This window comes from Dendrobates tinctorius, unplaced genomic scaffold, assembly GCF_039654945.1.
Source record: "Dendrobates tinctorius isolate UK_male_01 unplaced genomic scaffold, ASM3965494v1 ptg000124l, whole genome shotgun sequence".
In the NCBI taxonomy this organism is placed as follows: Eukaryota; Metazoa; Chordata; class Amphibia; order Anura; family Dendrobatidae; genus Dendrobates; species Dendrobates tinctorius.
The window spans coordinates 4,582,132-4,602,305 of record NW_027361792.1 but is presented as its reverse complement, the minus strand read 5'-3'; the positions used below and the strand labels follow the sequence as shown (position 1 = coordinate 4,602,305).

Genomic DNA, 20,174 nt, shown 5'->3' with positions numbered 1-20,174 from the left:
CATCTCTCCATCATTGCCTTCACCCCCTTCTCCCCATCATTGCCTTCACCCCATCACTCCCTTCTCCCCATCATTGCCTTCACCCCATCACTCCCCTCTCCCCATCATTGCCTTCACCCCATCACTCCGTTCTCCCCATCATTGCCTTCACCCCATCACTCCCCTCTCCCCATCATTGCCTTCACCCCATCACTGCCATCTCTCCATCATTGCCTTCACCCCATCACTCCCCTCTCCCCATCACTGCCGTCTCTCCATCACTCCCCTCATGGCCTTCTCCTCATGTCCCCATCTCCTCCAGGGCCAGGCTACACAAACACAGACCAACACACACATAAATACACACACAGACAGACATACACACACAGACAGACATACACACACAGACAGACATACACAACACACACACACACACATTACACACACACACAGACACCACCTCTCTCCTCTCACCTGCCCGCCGCCCGCGCTACCTCGCTCTGACACAGCGGCCGCGCTCCTCTCTGTGTCAGTCAGAGACAGAAAGCGCGGGCGGCGGGCAGGAAGCTGGACGGGTCCTTGCAGCTCCGCTCCTGCTATTACCTCTTGCAGGCAGCGGAGCTGCTTGGATCGCTCCCTGGCCGCCGCTAGAATTGCTGCGCGCCGCCCCAGCCCCCGCTATGCCACTGACCGCCCCTGGCTCCCCTTGTGTCCGCGGACCGGCAATGGCACTGCAGCGGCCCGGTGCTGGGCCGCGGACCGGCGGTTGGGGACCCCTGATGTACATAACCAGTCTCGACCCCTGGGTAGATTAGCAGAGAATCAGAGGTGATCAGTACGATAAGTATGGTTATAGAAGAGAAGTAGTGGGTATCGGTAAGATGAATATGCTGCTTTTTTAACATTTCAATTTAGAGGTGGCATACCAGTTTTGGCACTTCTCATGAGACATAATTACAGTGGGAGAAATAAATATTGAACACGTTACCACATTTCTAAGTAAATCTATTTCTAAAGGTGCTATTGACATGAAATGCTCACAGATGTCAGTAACTACCCATCCTATCCACACAGGCAAAGAAATCAAACTATAGATGTCCATAAATTAAGATATGTGGAGTAATAAGAAATTACAGTCAAAAAGTATTGAACTTGCTTACTGAAATTCAATTAATACTTCGTACAGAAGCCTTGTCTAAAATATTGCGGAGAGCACCTGGTCGTGGCTGGTTTTTGGTGAAATAATGTTCTTTCTACATCCAGATTATGGACCCAGTGCTCACTGGAACCTTCAGATGTTTAGAAATGTTTCTTTAACTAATGCCATCAGTATGTTTTGCAACAATAAGGTTGCAAAGGTCTTGAGACTGCTCACTGGTTTTACTAGTCATGAGATGTTTCTTGTGTGGCACCTTGATAATGAGACACCTTTCTATAGGCCATCAGTTGAATCAGCTGACATTATTTTTCCATAAGTGGCAGGATCGCTTTCTAATTACTGATAGATATTAATTGGTGTCATGACTTTCTATGGCTTTTTGAACCTCTATTTTTCATGTGTTCTATACTTTTTCCCTGTGTCATTTCTCATTATAACACATAACTTAGTTTATGGACATCTCTGGTTTGATTTCTTTGCCTGTGGGATTGGATGGGTTGTTACCGACATCTGGTGAGAATTTCATTTCAATACTCGATAGAAACTTTAGAACTATATTTACTTAGAAAATTGTTGTGTGTTCGATACATATTTCATTCACTGTATTTAGACAAGGTTGTCTATAAGAGGCCAATAAAAGATTAGGTGATGGAAAAAAGCTGTTTTGGCAATGTGGAAAAAATTAGGCAACATTCAGACACAGCAAAGATTTTTCAAAACCCAATCAGTGTGGAAATCGGAGCAGAAATAACACGGATGTTTGAGTGCGCTCACTGCGTCGTCCAGATGTGGGAGGAATCCGCCCCAAATCTGAGGTGGTTAAACAGCAAAATGTCCTAAGCGTCACACACAGATTTTGCTGTGGACCTCAACCTTATACATTGAGCAGATGAAATCCTCTGTGAAAACTTCCAGTATGCGCATAATATATATATATGCTGCGGATACCCAGAGCTGTATTCACAATTCTTCCTGTCTTTCCTGGAAGCAAGATTGTAGCCCTGATCACTGAAATGAAAATTCATGACTCTTCGCCTGATTAAGTCTTAGGCCCCTTTGGGATAATTGAGGCTCCACCTTTACGTGTTCTTTGATTTAGTCCCAGCTTTTTAAGAAAAGTAAGCCCAAGACTGAAGTCCATGGCAGCGTTGTGACATTCGCTCCGAGCGTGTGCATTACTTAATAAGAAAGCAGCAGGGGAAGAATTATTGTAATAGAAAAACTGCCTTACACTTAATGGTAACACTCCCAGGCCTACATTTTTCCTAATTTTTATGCCTATGCTTAATATATAGAAAGGCATTTGTGCATAGATGAGTGTGTGTGTGTGTGTGCCCAAAATAAAGTATATCAGACTAAAAGGGGTTCTCTACTTATAGGTTCCTGGCCGCCATTTAGATGGTACGCGTACTCCTTAGGTGCAATTCCGGCTCTTCACGGCTCATATCACCGCAGGAGCAAATCAGTGACCTCTGGATTGTGCTTGTACTTCTGTAGAGCTACAGAAGTCAGTGATTGGCTGCAGTGGTGATTGATTTCACCGCTTCAGCCAATAGTTGCCTTTGGACCCCGGGAGGAGTACCTTCTGTTTCTATTATTTGGACACAGTGCTAGCTAGCCATTAGATGTCAGAAAACTAAGTGGAAACACACATAAAGAGGTTGTTTCATTTTCTTAAATGGGTGCAATTGCAAAGTGCTTTCAAAAACTAGAAACTTTACAATTTTCTTTAGTTTACTGTTTGTTGCCTGTAGCACCTTCTTCCTACCCTGGTCTCCTTGGAAGAAGGTGCTCAGAGTTTGTGGTTACCTGGAAGCTTCTGCAGTCAGTGGCAGCACATGTGATCTTCTGCTGCACGTGGCCGGCGCACTCTCAAGCCCTGACCCAAGTCATTTCCAGACCGTCCTGGCTCCATTTCTGCTCCTGTAGAGGCCAGCCTGACTGCAGTTCTGATGCCATAAGCAGAATTATGATGCAGCTTGTCCCAGTTGTTAGATATGTAGTCTGGAGGGGATTTGAGACAGTTTTGTTGTGCAAAACATGCACCCATATTACCCTCCTCTTTCATTAATAGATCGGTCATTTCAGCTTGCTGACTGTTTCCTCATTAACCAGAGATTTTTTTGTTCTATATTGCTCAGCACTGAGGTTTGCAAAGCATGCTGGATTCTTGTTGGATGTACAGGGGATTCCAGATGATTAGAAACTACTGCATTGTAGTTGCATTATTTGCTTTATTGGATAGGATTTTCTGCAATGCAGCTTTTAGACTGATAAAAAAAATTGATTCTGAATTCAGTGCAATGCAAAAAAAAGAAAAAAAGCATACTGTGTGATACTTCCTTATTTATGCATCTGTTGTCGCTTGGGCTATACATTTTTTTATACTTTAAATATTCTCAGAATATAGGATTCATTTACTAAATATTGTACTGGCGTTCATTGGGAATATAATATTAGAAAATTACCTATCTTGAAAGCACCAAAGAGAATGATGCAGCAGTGGAAGCCAGCTACGTGCTTAGCGAGATGATAGCTAAAGCAGGAAAGCCATTCAAAGAAGGTGAATTTGTAAAAAAAAGTGCATATTACAGGCTGCAAGTATTGTCTGTCCAGAAAAGAAAGGTCAGTGTAGCAACACCAGCCTTTCTGCCAACACCGTATCAGAGCGCATTTCTGACCTGTCAAGTGACATTTATGATCAACTGTGTGAGAAAGCGGAATGTTTCAGTGTATAGTCAGCCACTCTTGATGAGACCACAGACATCACCGACACGGCCCAGCTCGCAATCTATGTCCGTGGTGTTGATGACATTTGTGAAGTCATAGAGGAGTTGCTCACAGTGATTCCAATGCATGGCCAGACCACCGCTCAGGCGATATGTCACCAGCTGTGTGATGCCACTGAGAATGCCGGTTTACCTTGGAGGAGGTTTGTTGGAATAACAACTGATGGAGCGCCATCAATGACAGGGAGGAAAATTGGACTGGTGGCACTTGTTAAAAAAAAAACTGGGAGAGGAAGGTGTTGAGGAGGTCATTGCTGTGCATTAGCCATCAGCAGGCCCACTGCAGCAAATGCCTGAAGTCTGACAATGTGATGTTTCATTGTGAAATGCATCAACCAGATCAGATCCAGGGGCTCAAACCACAGAAGGTTTCGTGCTGTTTTTTAGAGGAAATGGAGTCAGAATATGGGGATGTGCTCTACCTCACCGAGGTACGTTGGCTCAGCAGGGGAAACCTATTGAAGAGATTTTTTGAGTTGAGAGCGGAAGTGAAAGCCTTCATGGAGAAAGATGGAGCTGCTGTTCCTGTGCCAAGTGATCCAGAATGGCTCATGGACTTCGCTTTTTTTGTTGATATCACACATGAGCTTAATGTACTGAACAAGAAGTTACAAGGCCAGGGTCAACTTGACAGTGCTGCCTATGACAGAGCATTCTCTACAAAACTTATGGAAAGCCCAGGTTTCTCCGACAAACCTTGGCCATTTCCCATCATGCAAGGCACTCATGGAAGCAGGCGCACCATTCAGTGGTGAGGAGTATACGGATGTCATTTTGAAGCTACAGGAGGAATTTTATCACAGATTTGCAGACTTCAAGACGCACAGAGCCACATTTCAAATTTTTGCGGACCCCTTCTCCTTTGATGTGCAAGATGCCCCTCCTGTGCTTCAAATGGCGCTCACTGACCTGCAGTGCAACTCTGAACTCAAAGCCAAGTTCAGGGAGGTGAGTGGAAAAGCAGACAAGCTCAGGCAATTTTTGAGAGGATTGCCCCCCAGCTTCCCTGAGCTTTCCCGAATGTTCAAGCGGCCCATGTGTCTTTTTGGGAGCACATACTTGTGCGAAAAGCTCTTCTCTACCTTGAACTTTCAATAAGTCCAAGTACAGGTCCAGACTTACTGATGAGCATCTTCCAGCCCTACTGAGGGTCTCAATTGCTTCCTCCCTTAACCCCTTCCTGACATCCGACGTACTATCCCGTCCACGGTACCCGGGCCCGTATGACCGTGGACGGGATAGTACGTCTACCGCGATCAGCGGCGCCCACGTGGTGAGCGCCGCTGATCGCGGCCGGGTGTCAGCTGATTATCACAGCTGACACCCGGCACTATGTGTCAGGGGCGGTCACGGACCGCCCCCGACACGTTAACCCCTTGCACACCGCGATCAAACATGATCTCGGTGTACCGGGAGTTAAAGGGAAGCATCGGCAGAGAGGGGGCTCCCTCCGTGCTTCCCTGAGCCCCCCACGGCAGCGCAATGTGCAGCGCTGCTGCGGGGGGCTCCTATCCTCCAGGCCCCCGAATCCAAGATGGCGACGGGGGCCTTCGGGGACCTGAGGAAGCTGGCTTCCTCAGTGCCTGCAAAGCGCAGGCAAGAGGAAGTCTGCTTCAATGCCTGTGACAGATTGCTGATCTGTCACAGTGATCTGTGATGTGACAGATCAGCGATCTGTCACAGGACAGTGATGTCCCACCTGGGACTATGTAATAAAGTAAAAAAAAAAATTAAAAAAAATGTAAAAATAAATTAAAAAAAATCGCCAAATAAATTAGTAAAAAAAAAAAAAAATATTCCCCAATAAATTCATTTTTTGAAAATAATAAAAAAAAAACCAATAAAAGTACACATATTAGGTATCGCCGCGTCCGTAATGACCCGCCCTATAAAACTGTCCCATTAGTTAACCCTTTTAGCGAACCCCTTAAAAAATAAAAATAAAAAACGAAGCAAAAAATAATGATTTATTATCATACCGCCAAACAAAAAGTGTAATAACGCGCGATCAAAAAGACGCATATAAATATCCATGGTACCGCTGAAAACGTCATCTTGTCCCGCAAAAAACGAGCCGCCACACAGCATCATCAGCGAAAAAATAAAAAAGTTATAGCTCACAGAATAAAGCGATGCAAAAATAATTATTTTTTATATAAAATAGTTTTCATTGCATAAAACCGACAAAAACATAAAAAAACGACCTAAATGAGGTATCGCTGTAACCGTACTGACCCGAAGAATAAAACCGCTTTATCAATTTTACCGCACGCGGAATGGTGTAAACGCACGCCCCAAAAGAAATTCATGAAACGCTGGTTTTTGTTCATTCTGCGTCCCAAAAATAGGAATAAAAAGCGATCAAAAAATGTCACGTGCCCGAAAATGGTACCAATAAAAACGTCAACTCGTCCCGCAAAAAATAAGACCTCACATAACTCAGTGGGTCAAAATACGGAAAAATTATAGCTCTCAAAATGTGGTGATGCAAAAACTATTTTTACAATAAAAAGCGTCTTTTAACGTGTGACAGCCGCCAAAAATAAAAACCGCCATAAATAGTAAATCAAACCCCCCGTTATCACCCCCTTAGTTAGGGAAAAATAATAAAACTAAAAAAAAGTATTTATCTCCATTTTCCCGTTAGGGTAAGGCTGTGTGCACACGCTGCGGATTAGGTGCGGATTCATCCGCGCGGATTTTGTAAAATCCACAGGTGAAACCGCAGGTCAAAAGACCTGCGGTTTTACCTGCAGATTGCTCTGCGGTTTTGTCCTGCGGTTTTTCATCTCCTCAATAGAGGAGATGGCAAACCGCAGGAGAATCCGCAGAAAGAATTGACATGTCAATTCTTTCTGCGGATTGAAAACCGCAGATAATCCGCGCGGAAAATTCCGCACCGTCTGCACTGCGGTTTTTGATTCCCATAGGGAATCATGGTACTGGGGTCCGCAGCAGCCAAAACCGCTGCGGAACCGCAGCAAAATCCGCAGCGTGTGCACACAGCCTTAGGGTTAGGGCTAGGGTTAGGGCTAGGGTTAGGGTTAGGGCTAGGGTTAGGGCTAGGGTTAGGGCTAGGGTTAGGGCTAGGGCTAGGGCTAGGGTTAGGGCTAGGGCTCAGATTAGGGTTAGGGGTGTGTTGGGGTTAGGGTTGGAGTTATAATTGGGGGTTTCCACTGTTTGGGCACATCAGGGGCTCTCCAAATGCAACATGGCGTCTGATCTCAATTCCAGCCAATTCTGAGTTGAAAAAGTCAAATGGTGCTCCTTCCCTTCCAAGCTCTGCCATGCGCCCAAACAGTGTTTTACCCCCACATGTAGGGTATCAGCCTACTCAGGACAAATTGCAAAACAATTTTTGGGGTCCAATTTCTCCTGTTACCCTTAGGAAAATAAAAAATTGGGGGCAAAAATATCATTTTTGTGGAAAAAAATGATTTTTTTATTTTCACGTCCGAGTGTTATAAACTTCTGTGAAGCACTTGGGGGTTCAAAGTGCTCACCACACATCTAGATAAGTTCTGTGGTGGGTCTAGTGTCCAAAATGGGGTCACTTGTGGGGAGTTTCAATAGTTTAGGTACATCAGGGGCTCTCCAAACGCACATGACACCCGCAGACCATTCCATCAAAGTCTGCATTCCAAAACGTCACTGCTTCCCTTCCGAGCCCCGACGTGTGTCCATACAGTAGTTTTCTCCCACATATGGGGCGTCAGCGTACTCAGGCCAAATTGGACAACAACTTTTGGGGTCCAATTTCTCCTGTTACCCTTGGGAAAATGAAAAAATTGCGGACTAATTGATCATGTTTCTGGAAAAAATACGATTTTTTTATTTTCATGCCCTGGCATTATAAACTTCTGTGAAGCCCTTGGGGGTTCAAAGTGCTCACCTCACATCTAGATAAGTTCCTTAGTGGGTCTAGTTTTCAAAATGGGGTCATTTGTGGGGGGTTTCCACTGTTTAGGTACATTAGGGGCTCTCCAAAGGCAACATGACACCTGCAGACCATTCCATCAAAGTCTGCATACCAAAACGTCACTACTTCCCTTCCGAGCCCCGACGTGTGCCCATACAGTAGTTTTCACCCACATATGGGGTATCAGCATACTCAAGACAAATTGGACAACAACTTTTGGGGTCCATTTTCTCCTGGTACCCTTGGGAAAATAAAAAAATGGTGACTAAAAGATCATGTTTGTGGAAAAAATACGAATTTTTTATTTTCACGCCCGAGCGTTATAAACTTCTGTGAAGCACTGGGGGGGTCAAAGTGCTCACCACACATCTAGATAAGTTCCTTGGGGGGTCTAGTTTACAAAATGGTGTCATTTGTGGGGGTTTTCCACTGTTTAGGTACATTAGGGGCTCTCCAAAGGCAACATGACACCCGCAGACCATTCCATCAAAGTCTGCATTCCAAAACGTCACTACTTCCCTTCTGAGCCCCGACGTGTGCACATACAGTAGTTTTCTCCCACATATGGGGTATCAGCATACTCAGGACAAATTGGACAACAACTTTTGGGGTCCAATTTCTCCTGGTACCCTTGGGAAAATAAAAAATGGTGACTAAAAGATCATGTTTGTGGAAAAAATATGAATTATTTATTTTCACGCCCGGGCATTATAAACTTCTGTGAAGCACTGGGGGGGTCAAAGTGCTCACCACACATCTAGATAAGTTCCTTAGGGGGTCTAGTTTCCAAAATGGTGTCATTTGTGGGGGGTTTCCACTGTTTTGGTACATCAGGAGTTTTCCAAACGCGACATGGTGTCCGATCTCAATTCCAGCCAAAAACGTCAAATGGCGCTGCTTCCCTTCCGAGCTCTGCCATGCGCCCAAATAGTGGTTTACCCCCACATGTGGGGTATCAGCGTACTCAGAACAAATTGCACAATAACTTTTACGGTCCTGTTACCCTTGGAAAAATAAGAATTGAGGGTGAAAAGATCATTTTTGTGGAAAAAATATGATTTTTTAATTGTATGGCTTTATGTTATAAACTTCTGTGAAGCCCATGGGGGTTCAAAGTTCTCACCACACATCTAGATAAGTTCCTTAGGGGGTCTAGTTCCCAAAATGGTGTCATTTGTGGGGGGTTTCCACTGTTTTGGTACATCAGGGGTTTTCCAAACGCGACATGGTGTCCGATCTCAATTCCAGCCAAAAACGTCAAATGGCATTGCTTCCCTTCCGAGCTCTGCCATGCGCCCAAATAGTGGTTTACCCCCACATGTGGGGTATCAGCGTACTCAGGACAAATTGCACAATAACTTTTAGGGTCCTCTTACCCTTGGGAAAATAAAAATTGGGGTGAAAAGATCATTTTTGTGGAAAAAATATGATTTTTTAATTGTACCGCTGTACGTTATAAACTTCTGTAAAGCCCTTGTGGGTTCAAAGTTCTCACCACATATCTAGATAAGTTCCTTGGGGGGTCTAGTTTCCAAAATGGGGTCACTTGTAGGGGGTTTCCACTGTTTAGGTACATCAGGGACTCTCCAAACGTGACATGGCGTCCGATCTGAATTCCAGCCAATTTTGCATTGAAAAAGTCAAACGGCGCTCCTTCCATTCTGAGCTCTGCCATGCGCCGAAACAGTCGTTCCCCCCCACAAATCAGGTATCAGCGTACTCAGGACAAATTGCACAATAACTTTTGCAGTCTAATTTCTCCTGTTACCCTTGGTAAAATAAAAAAAATTGAACCTGAAGTATTTTTTTTGTGAAAAAAAGTTAGATGTTCATTTCTTTTTAAATATTCAAAAAAATTCCTGTGACGCACCTAATGGGTTAATAAACTTCTTGAATGTGGTTTTGAGCACCTTAAGGGGTTCAGTTTTTAGAATGGTGTCACTTTTGGGTATTTTCTATCATATAGACCCCTCAAAGTGGCTTCAAATGTGATGTGGTCCTAAAAATAAAATGGTGTTGTAAAAATGAGAAATCGCTGGTCAACTTTTAACCCTTATAGCTTCCTAACAAAAAAAAATTTTGGTTCCAAAATTGTGCTGATGTAAAGTAAACATGTGGGAAATGTTACTTATCAAGTTTTTTGTGTGCCGTATCTCTGTGATTTAAGGGCATAAAAATTCAAAGTTGGAAAATTGCGAAATTTTCAAAATTTTTGCCAAATTTCCATTTTTTTCACAAATAAACGCAAGTTATTTGAATGAAATTTTACCACTAACATGAAGTACAATATGTCACGAGAAAACATTGTCAGAATCACTGGGATCAATGGAAGCGTTCCAGAGTTATGACCTCATAAAGGTACAGTGGTCAGAATTGTAAAAATTGGCCTGGTCATGAACGTGCAAACCACCCTTGGGGGTGAAGGGGTTAAGCCAAATGTGGCTCGGCTCTGCGAGAGTCAGCGCTGCCAGATCTCTATGAGCAAGAAGTAGGCAGGAGAAGCCATGTTCTAAACAGTTTATGTTCAATGTTCCATTCATGTTCAGAAAGTTACATGTTAAAGAACTGTTAATACAGATATCTGAATAATAATAATTACATTTCTCTAGTCAGCAACTATGTGGTTTCTTCAGTCTTCTATATCTGCTGTATTATCATTTTCATTTTATTTATTACTGATTGATTTATTTTTTTCTTATGATTTTGTTAATTTATTTTTATTTTTTTAACACAAAATAAGATGAAAAAATAAACACATTTGATAACATTGGAAGGATTTTGTAAGAGCTTTTCTTGTGGAAAACCTGATGCGGCCCAGCCTCACTCAGATTCTACCTCCAGCGGCCCCCGGGTAAATTGAGTTTGAGACCCCTGGTTTAAAGGGAATGTTAGAAAATTACCTACTGTTTCAAACAAATTTTTGTCTTGCATGTATTCTTTTATTTTCATTCTGGCAATTTTTTTTATATTACAATCAAGATTAGAAAACAAAATTATGAATCTTGCAATTTTCACGCTGACCACTGGGGCTTTTCAGGCTCATAATTGTACTTTCAGGAAGCGTTTTCAGCAAAATCCTTATCAGAGGCAAGAAATACAAGGACAGTTAACACCTTTATACTCAACTGATAACATAGGATACACTTTTTAGACAACTTGATCTTATTCGGTACATAGAGTGATTTGCAGATGGTCTGTTTATCACATTATTCTTAAATTCTGTTTTCTTATCCTCAAAAAAAGTTCTGAAGTGCCTGCCACTCTCTTATAAAAAATAATAATCTTTATTTTTATAGCGCCAACACAACTCTAGCAGCCGAGACGTCAAAATGGTTATGGAAAGTGGGGGGTGGGGTCTACGTATGTAAACAGGAAGTGGGGGCGAGTCTTCGTGTCTGAAGAGGAAGTGGGGGGTGGGTCTACATATGTGAACAGGAAGTGAGGGGGAGTCTTCATGTCTGTAGAGGAAGTGGGGGGTGGGTCTACGTATGTAAACAGGAAGTGGGGGCGAGTTCGTGTCTGAAGAGGAAGTGGGGGGTGGGTCTACGTATGTGTACAGGAAGTGAGGGGGAGTCTTCATGTCTGAAGATGAAGTAGGGGTGGGTCTTTGTATCTGAACAGGAAGCGGGGTGGGTTTTCGTATCTGAACAGGAAGCGGGGGTGGGTGTTATCTGAACAGGGCATTTGATTGAGTTTTATTTGTTGCTTTACATGAAGAGGGCAGGACTTGGTCCCTATACAGGAAGTAAGGACTGATCTTTGACAGACTGAAGAGCAAGAGCAGAAAGAAAAACATAGTAGGCAGAAAAGACAGTCAGGATTTCAGTTCAGGGCAGGTGAGCTATTGATAGAGGAAAAGCATGCTAAGTGAGGGGAAAGCAAGTTCCAACACATATAGTTCTGGCATAATGCTAATGAAAAGTAGTTTTCTTGGACACATTAGAAAGTTTGCTTTCTAAAGTGCCATAGAAGTGAATGGGGATAGCATACACATATCCCATTCAGAGGTGCGATAGAGAGCCGAGTTCTCGCTATAGATGTGATTCTCAGACGTGGGACCTGCATCGATCACATATTTTTGACTTGTATAAGACAATGAACATGGAAGAACGCAGCATGAAAAGCACCTGGTGGTCTCGTGTGGATATTTCAATGAAAGGTGGGGAGATTAGCCTCTCACCTGGAAGGGTTGTGCACCCCTGCACAACCTCGGTAGCAGGCGTCTCCATGCACTCCTGCTGTGTTGCTCCGGGACCGCTCCTGTGCTGGGCTTCCTTGTCTGGTTACGTGGGTCCAAGATCCAGTCACGTGATACCACTTCCCAGGATGTGACGTCACTCCAGGTCCTGATGTCTAGAGATACTCTCTGTGGCCCCAAGCTGCTCCAGCCACAATCCATCAAGGGGAATATCAACTTTTAAAAAAAAAAAATATGGATATGGTCAATTTGAGGAGCGCTAAGGCTATAAAGCACACTGCAATAGGTTAGTGGTGAACAAACCTTTTATTAAACCACTATGCTTTTTGGCAGCGGACCGCTACCTTTAAATCCACCTGAAGAAGGTAGCGGTCCGCTGCCGAAACGCGTAGTGGTTTAATAAAAAGTTTGATCACCACTAACCTATTGCAGTGTGCTCTAAAGCCTTAGAGCTCCTCAAATTGACCACATCCATATTTTTTCCACAAAAATATTTTTGACTTATGGCCTATTCTGTGTATATGTGTATAGATATCCAAGTTGGGAATGCCCCTTAATCTACTTTAGTGAACAAGGATGGATGCCAACTGTAGACCTGAGGGGCCAGTGCCCTGGGCCTACCCATAGAACACCACTTACAATCATACAGATATAAATCTATGTAATTATATGGAAATTCGTACACTATTGCTGCGTTCTGGCAGTCGCATGTTGCGGATATAAAATATTAATCACCGCTCAGCATCATGCAGAGATTACTAACCAGCACAGGAATGAATGAAGAGCCTGACCTGATACCTGGATCAGTTGCTTAGTGATGGCGGGAGACCTCCTGGACGAAGGATGTGACCCACTGCTTTACAAAAGCAGCCGGCACTGCTCGTATGCATTGCAAGCAAAGTTATAACTTGCAGCAACTGTCTCCTAGTAACAAGCCTCGCACCTTGTCACACGCGGGGATGTAAAACGCGAGGAGACAGCTCCTGCAGCCTATAATCCAGAGCATGGGGTGTGCAGTCTACAGCGGCGTGTGCACAGATTTTATAGCATTGCCTCATAATAGGCCAAGGCGCAATAGCGCAAATGGGTTTAACCTCTTGCACAAATTGCGGAAAATGTAAATTAATTATACATACAAAAAAACAGTAGAAAATTTGCTGTTTCATTGTATGCCAACAGGGATACAATACACCTGTCGGGAGTATATTATGATAAAGCAGAACAGAAACCCTTCTCAATTATGGTTCCAGGTTTTGCCACTCAAATCAGAAATGTCTGGTTTCATTTTACCCCTTTACACCACCTCCATAAACCAACTTTTTACCATAATTCTGCCTAATGGTGCAGATTTTCTGGACTGAGGAGTATGGAGCTGGTTCTCTACAGTTACTGGCCAAGGGGATGGGACCAGAACTGGACTGATCTCTCCTAGGGCCCCATAGCTGAATGTTCTCCCTCTATATTATGTATGCTCCTTCTCTTTTGCCAGTACAAACAATGGGAACAGTTAACCAGTTTTTATGGCACATAATGGTGCTCGCAACTCACTGGTTGCCTAGTACTTCTGCAGGCTGGAGACTCCACATGCGAAAAGTGTGTAAGTTTTATTCTTTATGGAATCTGAATCAATCTTGAAACAGTTACCTGACGAAGAGATGATTGCCACCAACCCAGCAGCTGATACTGAGTTTCATCCAGCCATAGATTTTCCAAACATTTTTCCAATTAATATGTATTGCATCAGCAAGTCCGACTACATGGAACTTTGAGGTGAATATGTAGTAATCTATATGGCTAGTTATGCCTGAATGTGTTCACATGGTGGGTGTCATCCAGGTCTGAATGCTATGGTGGCCAGTCAGGTCAGAGTAGTTCTCATGGTGGGACCAGGTCTGAGTGCGTTCTCATGGTGGAACTAAGTCCGAGTGTTTCCATGGTGAGGCCAGGTCCGAGTGCGTTCTCATGGTGGGACCAGGTTTGATTGTGTTCTCATGGTGAGACCAGGTCTGAGTGTGTTCTCATGGTGAACCAGGACTGAGTATGTTCACTTGATGAAGTCAACCAGATCTAATTACATTAAAATGGTGAGGCTCATCCAGGTCTGAATGCGTTCACATGGTGAGGGTCAGCAAGCTCTGAATGCGTTCTCATGGTGAGGGTCAGCAAGGTCTAATGCATTCACATGGTGAGGGTCAGCCAGGTCTGAATGCGTTCACATTGTGAGGGTCAGCCAGGTCTGAATGGTGAGGTCAGCAAGGTCTAATGCATTCACATGGTGAGGGTCAGCCAGGTCTGAATGCGTTCACATTGTGAGGGTCAGCCAGGTCTGAATGGTGAGGGTCACCTAGGTCTGAATGCGTTCACATGGTGAGGGTCAGCCAGGTCTGAATGCGTTCACATGGCGAGGGTCAGCCAGGTCTGAATGCGTTCACATGACGAGGGTCAGCCAGGTCTGAATGCGTTCACATGGCGAGGGTCAGCCAGGTCTGAATGCGTTCACATGGCGAGGGTCAGCCAGGTCTGAATGCGTTCACATGCTGAGGGCGAGCCAGGTCTGAATGTGTTCACATGGTGAGGGTCAGCCAGGTCTGAATGGTGAGGGTCAGCCAGGTCTGAATGCGTTCACATGGTGAGGGTCAGCCAGGTCTGAATGCGTTCCAATGGCGAGGGTCAGCCAGGTCTGAATGCGTTCACATGGCGAGGGTCAGCCAGGTCTGAATGCGTTCACATGGCGAGGGTCAGCCAGGTCTGAATGCGTTCACATGCTGAGGGTCAGCCAGGTCTGAATGCGTTCACATGCTGAGGGTGAGCCAGGTCTGAATGCATTCACATGGCGAGGGTCAGCCAGGTCTGAATGCATTCACATGGTGAGGGCGAGCCAGGTCTGAGGGTGTTTCATCATTCTCCTACCCTCAGGGAAAGAGAAAAACATCTAGAGATTGAAAGCTGTAGGTATTTTCTGTTATTTCTCCTATTTATTATTATTATTATTATTATTATTATTATTTATTGTTATAGCGCCATTTATTCCATGGCACTTTACAGGTAAGGAGGGGTGTACATAAAAACAAGTACAATGATCTTAAACAATACAAATCATAACTGGTACAGGAGGAGAGAGGACCCTGCCCGCGAGGGCTCACAATCTACAAGGGATGGGTGATTATACAGTAGGTGAGGGTAGAGCTGGTCATGCAGCGGTTTGGTCGATCGGTGGTTACTGCAGGTTATAGGCTTGTCGGAAGAGGTGGGTCTTCAGGCTCTTTTTGAAGGTTTCGATGGTAGGTGAGAGTCTGATATGTTGTGGTAGAGAGTTCCAGAGTAGGGGTGATGCGCAAGAGAAATCTTGTATGCGATTGTGGGAAGAGGAGATAAGAGGGGAGTAGAGAAGGAGATCTGGTGAGGATCGGAGGTTGCGTGCAGGAAAGTATCGGGAGACGAGGTCACAGATGTATGGAGGAGACAGGTTGTGGATGGCTTTGTATGTCATGGTTAGGGTTTTGTAATGGAGTCTCTGGGTAATGGGGAGCCAGTGAAGGGATTGACAGAGGGGAGAGGCCGGGGAATAGCGGGGGGACAGGTGGATTAGTCGGGCAGCAGAGTTTAGAATAGATTGGAGGGGTGCGAGAGTGTTTGAGGATTTATTGTGTAACTGTTTTGCTTGTTTGTATATCACCTTGTTTTGTGTTTTTCTTCCCGTTTCTTGTAAGGACTGCACTTTTTATATTAAAGCCAAAAACCTTAGTAAAATCCAACCATGTCTGCTCTAAAAAGCATACATAGCCTTTCGGAGAGATTTTGGTCTTTTAACCATCGGACAGAAATGTATATTTTGGGGACTCATTTCCCCATTTGTTTGCATCTTGTGCAAGCCTAGTGAAAGGTGAGTGCAAGTTTGATTGTGGAGATAGATGAACCCCTTTGCTGTCGCACCCACATCAGGTAGGGAGTTGTGTACGTGACAACACCTTTAGTAGCTCATGGAGGGGGATCTCAAGTAGTGAGGAGACCAGCGCTACACATAATACTTCCAGTTTGAGCATAGCAACAAAAATATTTACATCTATTGCACTTTTATGACCCGAACTGATCTCATTCGGTAGATCAGTGTAAAAGGAGGAATTCAAGCGAGCATACTGGTAGTCGACCATGCTTTTTCTGGAAAATGACGTTTTTATTAGTGGGGAATTCCATACTTTTATGACTTCCACCACATTTATTTCGTGTTTTACTCAAATTTTGGGAAATGAATGTGGTCCTAATAGGAAAGAGGTGTTGTGTCAAAGGGGGGGGGGGGGGGGTGTAGCCTAAATGCATTATCAACATATGAAAAAAAAAAAAGTACCAACATTTTTGCCCAAATTTCTTGCACAAAAAGTAAGCCAACTACTATGTCTTATAAACCTAAAAATGTGCTGAATGGTCCGCTGTGATTGTAAGATTGTCTGTTCTAACATTCCATGGCCTAAAAATATTGATAAGTCTGCCCATTATATTTAGATGCATAATTATTCATTCCCCTTACCTTCCTGGTTCCTTTTATATATCTAGTATCTGTGTATGATCTTATACTAAGCATCAGCCCCGCATTTACTGCATGTCTGCTTTACATAGGAATTCATTTTCAGCCTTTTTGTCTACAGATCCCCAGTTTTATTGGCAGGAACCTTGTTACTGCTCTTTCCATTTGCAAATTTAAATTCCCATGTCCAATGAATAAAGCTGACGCAGCCCCTAATCTCATCTCAGCAGAAGTAAGGGAGAAATGAAGAATGACAAACTAGGACTGATCCTGTGTAGAACACTACAGATTGTCTTGGTGTTTTGCTGCATCCTCATCAGTGTGTTTGATCATCTCTGAAGGAGAAGACCCACTCTCAACTTGCAGACATTGGGTGGATGGGGTTTACTTATATGGGAAAGCTCTGATGTATAGAGGGGTCATCAGTGGGTCGCTAATCGTTGGTGTCTGATATTTTGAGACCATCCTAACAGACCAAGTTGCAAAACTGACAATCGTAAGGATAGAGTAGATGTCATAAAATCCAGAATGTGTCCAGCGTCTTATCCTCGGACACGAGCATTCACAGGTTCCCTTCTCCATAGTGTTCACCGGCAAGTGGAGGAAATGGTGTAATTAAGGACTTGTGTACATATTGCAGATTTATTGCGTTTTTGCCATGCAGATTTTCTAGAAAAACCTGATGCAATCCAGAAAAGTGAATGGGAAACCTGACGTGTCATGCACACTTTACTTATTTTTGCCTTGCAGATTTGGTTCAGAAAATAATCTTCAGCATGTCAGTTCTCTGTGCGAATTTTGTCCTGCGCTTTTCACCATTGCCTTCACTCAGATCAGTCAAAAACGTAGGACAAAAACGCATATGTTTGCAGCTGCATTTTTCCTTCCAAGAGCGGCAGAAATTGTGCCGAAATTTTATTCAACATATGCACATACCCATAGGCCTAGGAGAAAGAGGTATAAGGACATTATGGCCACCTTTCAGAATATTTCTTCTGCATAAAGGCATGTTTGTGGTGCTACATATCATTGATGCCTTGGAGTTTCATTAAAAAATTAGCATCCTTTGCCTTTCATAGCCTTTATGTTGCATTGTCTATTGATGGTTCCAAAATGATTTTTGTTAGAATTCGTTAGCTCATTCTGACCGGAAAATATGTAACTCATTTTTTAAGCTTCTTTCAGCTGATTTACGATCACAATTTTGATGTCGTCTGTGGTTACAAAATCAGCCCAGAGTGGCGTAGAAAAGACAGATAATAAGAGTTTACAGCGAGCTCACTGATGGATTCTCAGTTACTTCATTCTGCAACTAACAATGGATGGTGCAACACAAAGGCTATAAGAGGCAAATTGTGCAAGATTTTTAATTACACTTGATTGTAAAAATGATTTTTAACCCAAAATACATGCATTTAATGGGGTTTTCCACTGCTCGGACAACCCTTTCTAAAAACCCTTCGGTTTCCCCTTAGTAAAATAATAACACCTTTACTCGCCTCCGGAGTAGTGTTGTCACTCGCTCCCTCAGGGATCACATCACATTATGTCACACAATCTCTGCAGCCAATCACTCTCTATGGGTGCAATTTTCATCCGGAGGAAGTGAGAGAGCAGCAGCAGCAGCTTTTACTTTCTCCAGATGTCTTGATGTTTCTGAATTTTCACATTTTCTTTGTAGTATAGGATAGCTTCTCCAAAGCAAGAAACCGCTATTACCTCTGGCGTAGAGATATGGGGATCCTGAACAGTGGATCTCTAATACTATAACTGAAAATGGGGTTTCCAAACTAGACAGCCCCTTTAAGAAGCCAGTGTTGGCTCACGTTTCTATCAGCCATGGCCTGGAGTTTCTTTATATGACATGCTGAGGATGCTCATTATATGGCTCTTGCAGTAATGGATTGATGCTCATGTTCATCTGCATGTCGGCACAGTTCTCGGGCAGTGCGGCATGTAATATTTGGTAACATATTTAATGGTCAGCCCTTGTCATGGATCTGTGTCTGGGAAGCTCTGGCGGGTTGTGTATTCTATGAATGTCATCCCAGCGAGTGTTTGCATGGTATAGGAGTTGATGCACCTACATTGCCGGGGTGGTGGTGGGCTCAGTGGTGTATTTTTAGCCCCGAGACGCCTCCCTCTCCAGCAGCTGCGCCTTTACAACTGTGATTAGTTTGTTCTCTGAGCGTTTTCTTTTAAAGTCATTCCCTTATAATAATTTTATTGTAATTTTTGCAGCTGAAGACCGTTCCCAGAGCTGGGGGGGACGCTCCACGAAGTCTGAACACCATGGGCTTTCTTTTTTTCCTAGAAACGGTTCCAGACAATTTCTGTCATTAACAAAAAGCATTTCCACAAAATACGGTAGCTATTTGTGTACACGAAAAAAATAAATAAAGTTGCCGTTCTTGTTAAAATTGTAATAGCTGGGAAGGATGTTCCCATCAGGCGACCAGGGAGGGCAATTAACCCTGCGTGCACCACATGTGCTGTTCATTAGCGTAAAACCGACTGCTACACATACAATACTCGGCTTGGTGGCGCCGCTGCTCATCTCCGCGAGGCGCACAGTGCTAATCAATTTCACCCCAATTTAGTCATGCGACGTCTAATTTCACCATGGCTTCCCATTTATTCTGTCAATATAAGACCGCCAAGATGGCAACACGCAATTATACATGAATGAAAGCCTCTTTACAGCGAGCAAACAGTGCTATTAGATGTGTTTATCATTTATGTATCGATCTTATGCAAAATACAAGTTAAGAGAGCGCCTCCTAATAAACCAGATTATATGGAATGGTTCAAATCTGTTGTATACACAATACAAAAGTATATGCACCCTGCAGGCTCTAAGATGTGTGCAATCATGTAAGACTTTATACTGTGTTGCCAGATGTACTATACTTATCCATGTGATTAAATTGTTTGAGCCCACCTGCCACAACAAGGTGACCTCACACTGCCGGCCCCCCGTATTTAACACTACACCTGTATGACAGGAGACGTCTGCATATATCTCAGCGCCCTCAAGTTGCTGCTACATCTCTGTGTTTGTTTTCATCGCAGCACATTTACTCCTGCCCATCTATGTCACTAGATAAGAAGGGGTTAACTTTGTCTTTTGCATTGTACATGTGGAAGAGGTGACTGCAGCCAACTAAGTTGTGCCGTTCTCCCTCTGCCCAAGGCTGTTTTCATAATATCGAGTAAAGTTGGTTCCCAGAGATAGGTCAGTCACCTTGTCAATTGTGCACAAAGAACCTTGCATAAGGCTTTACTGCCCGTCATTCCAGCTCTGCAAATCCAATGTGATTTGCACATGTGAAAAAGACTTGGGTATACTAATAGATCACAGACTGAATATGAGTCAACACTGTGATGCAGCAGCAAAAAAGGCAAATGCAGTTCTAGGATGTATTAACAGAAGCATACAGTCTAGATCACGTGACGTCATTATTGCCCTCTACTCCTCTTTGGTCAGACCTCATCTGGAATATTGTGTCCAGTTTTGGGCACCACATTTTAAAAAAGACATCAACAAACTGGAGCAAGTTCAGAAAAGAGCGACCAGAATGGTGACCGGTCTGCAAACCCTGTCTTAT

At 43.7% G+C, this 20,174-nt stretch overlaps 1 protein-coding gene and 1 long non-coding RNA gene across 10 annotated transcripts in view; one reads left to right on the top strand and one right to left on the bottom strand.

The window, feature by feature from the left end:
* SHANK2 (SH3 and multiple ankyrin repeat domains 2) overlaps nt 1–20,174 on the top strand; it is a 641,049-nt gene that overhangs the window by 504,067 nt on the left and 116,808 nt on the right. The window lies entirely within an intron of this gene.
* On the bottom strand, nt 10,861–12,930 carry LOC141046939 (uncharacterized). Its single transcript, XR_012219701.1, has 3 exons — nt 12,843–12,930; nt 12,027–12,260; nt 10,861–10,923 (listed from the first exon to the last, which is right to left on the bottom strand). It is a non-coding gene; the product is annotated as an uncharacterized lncRNA (long non-coding RNA).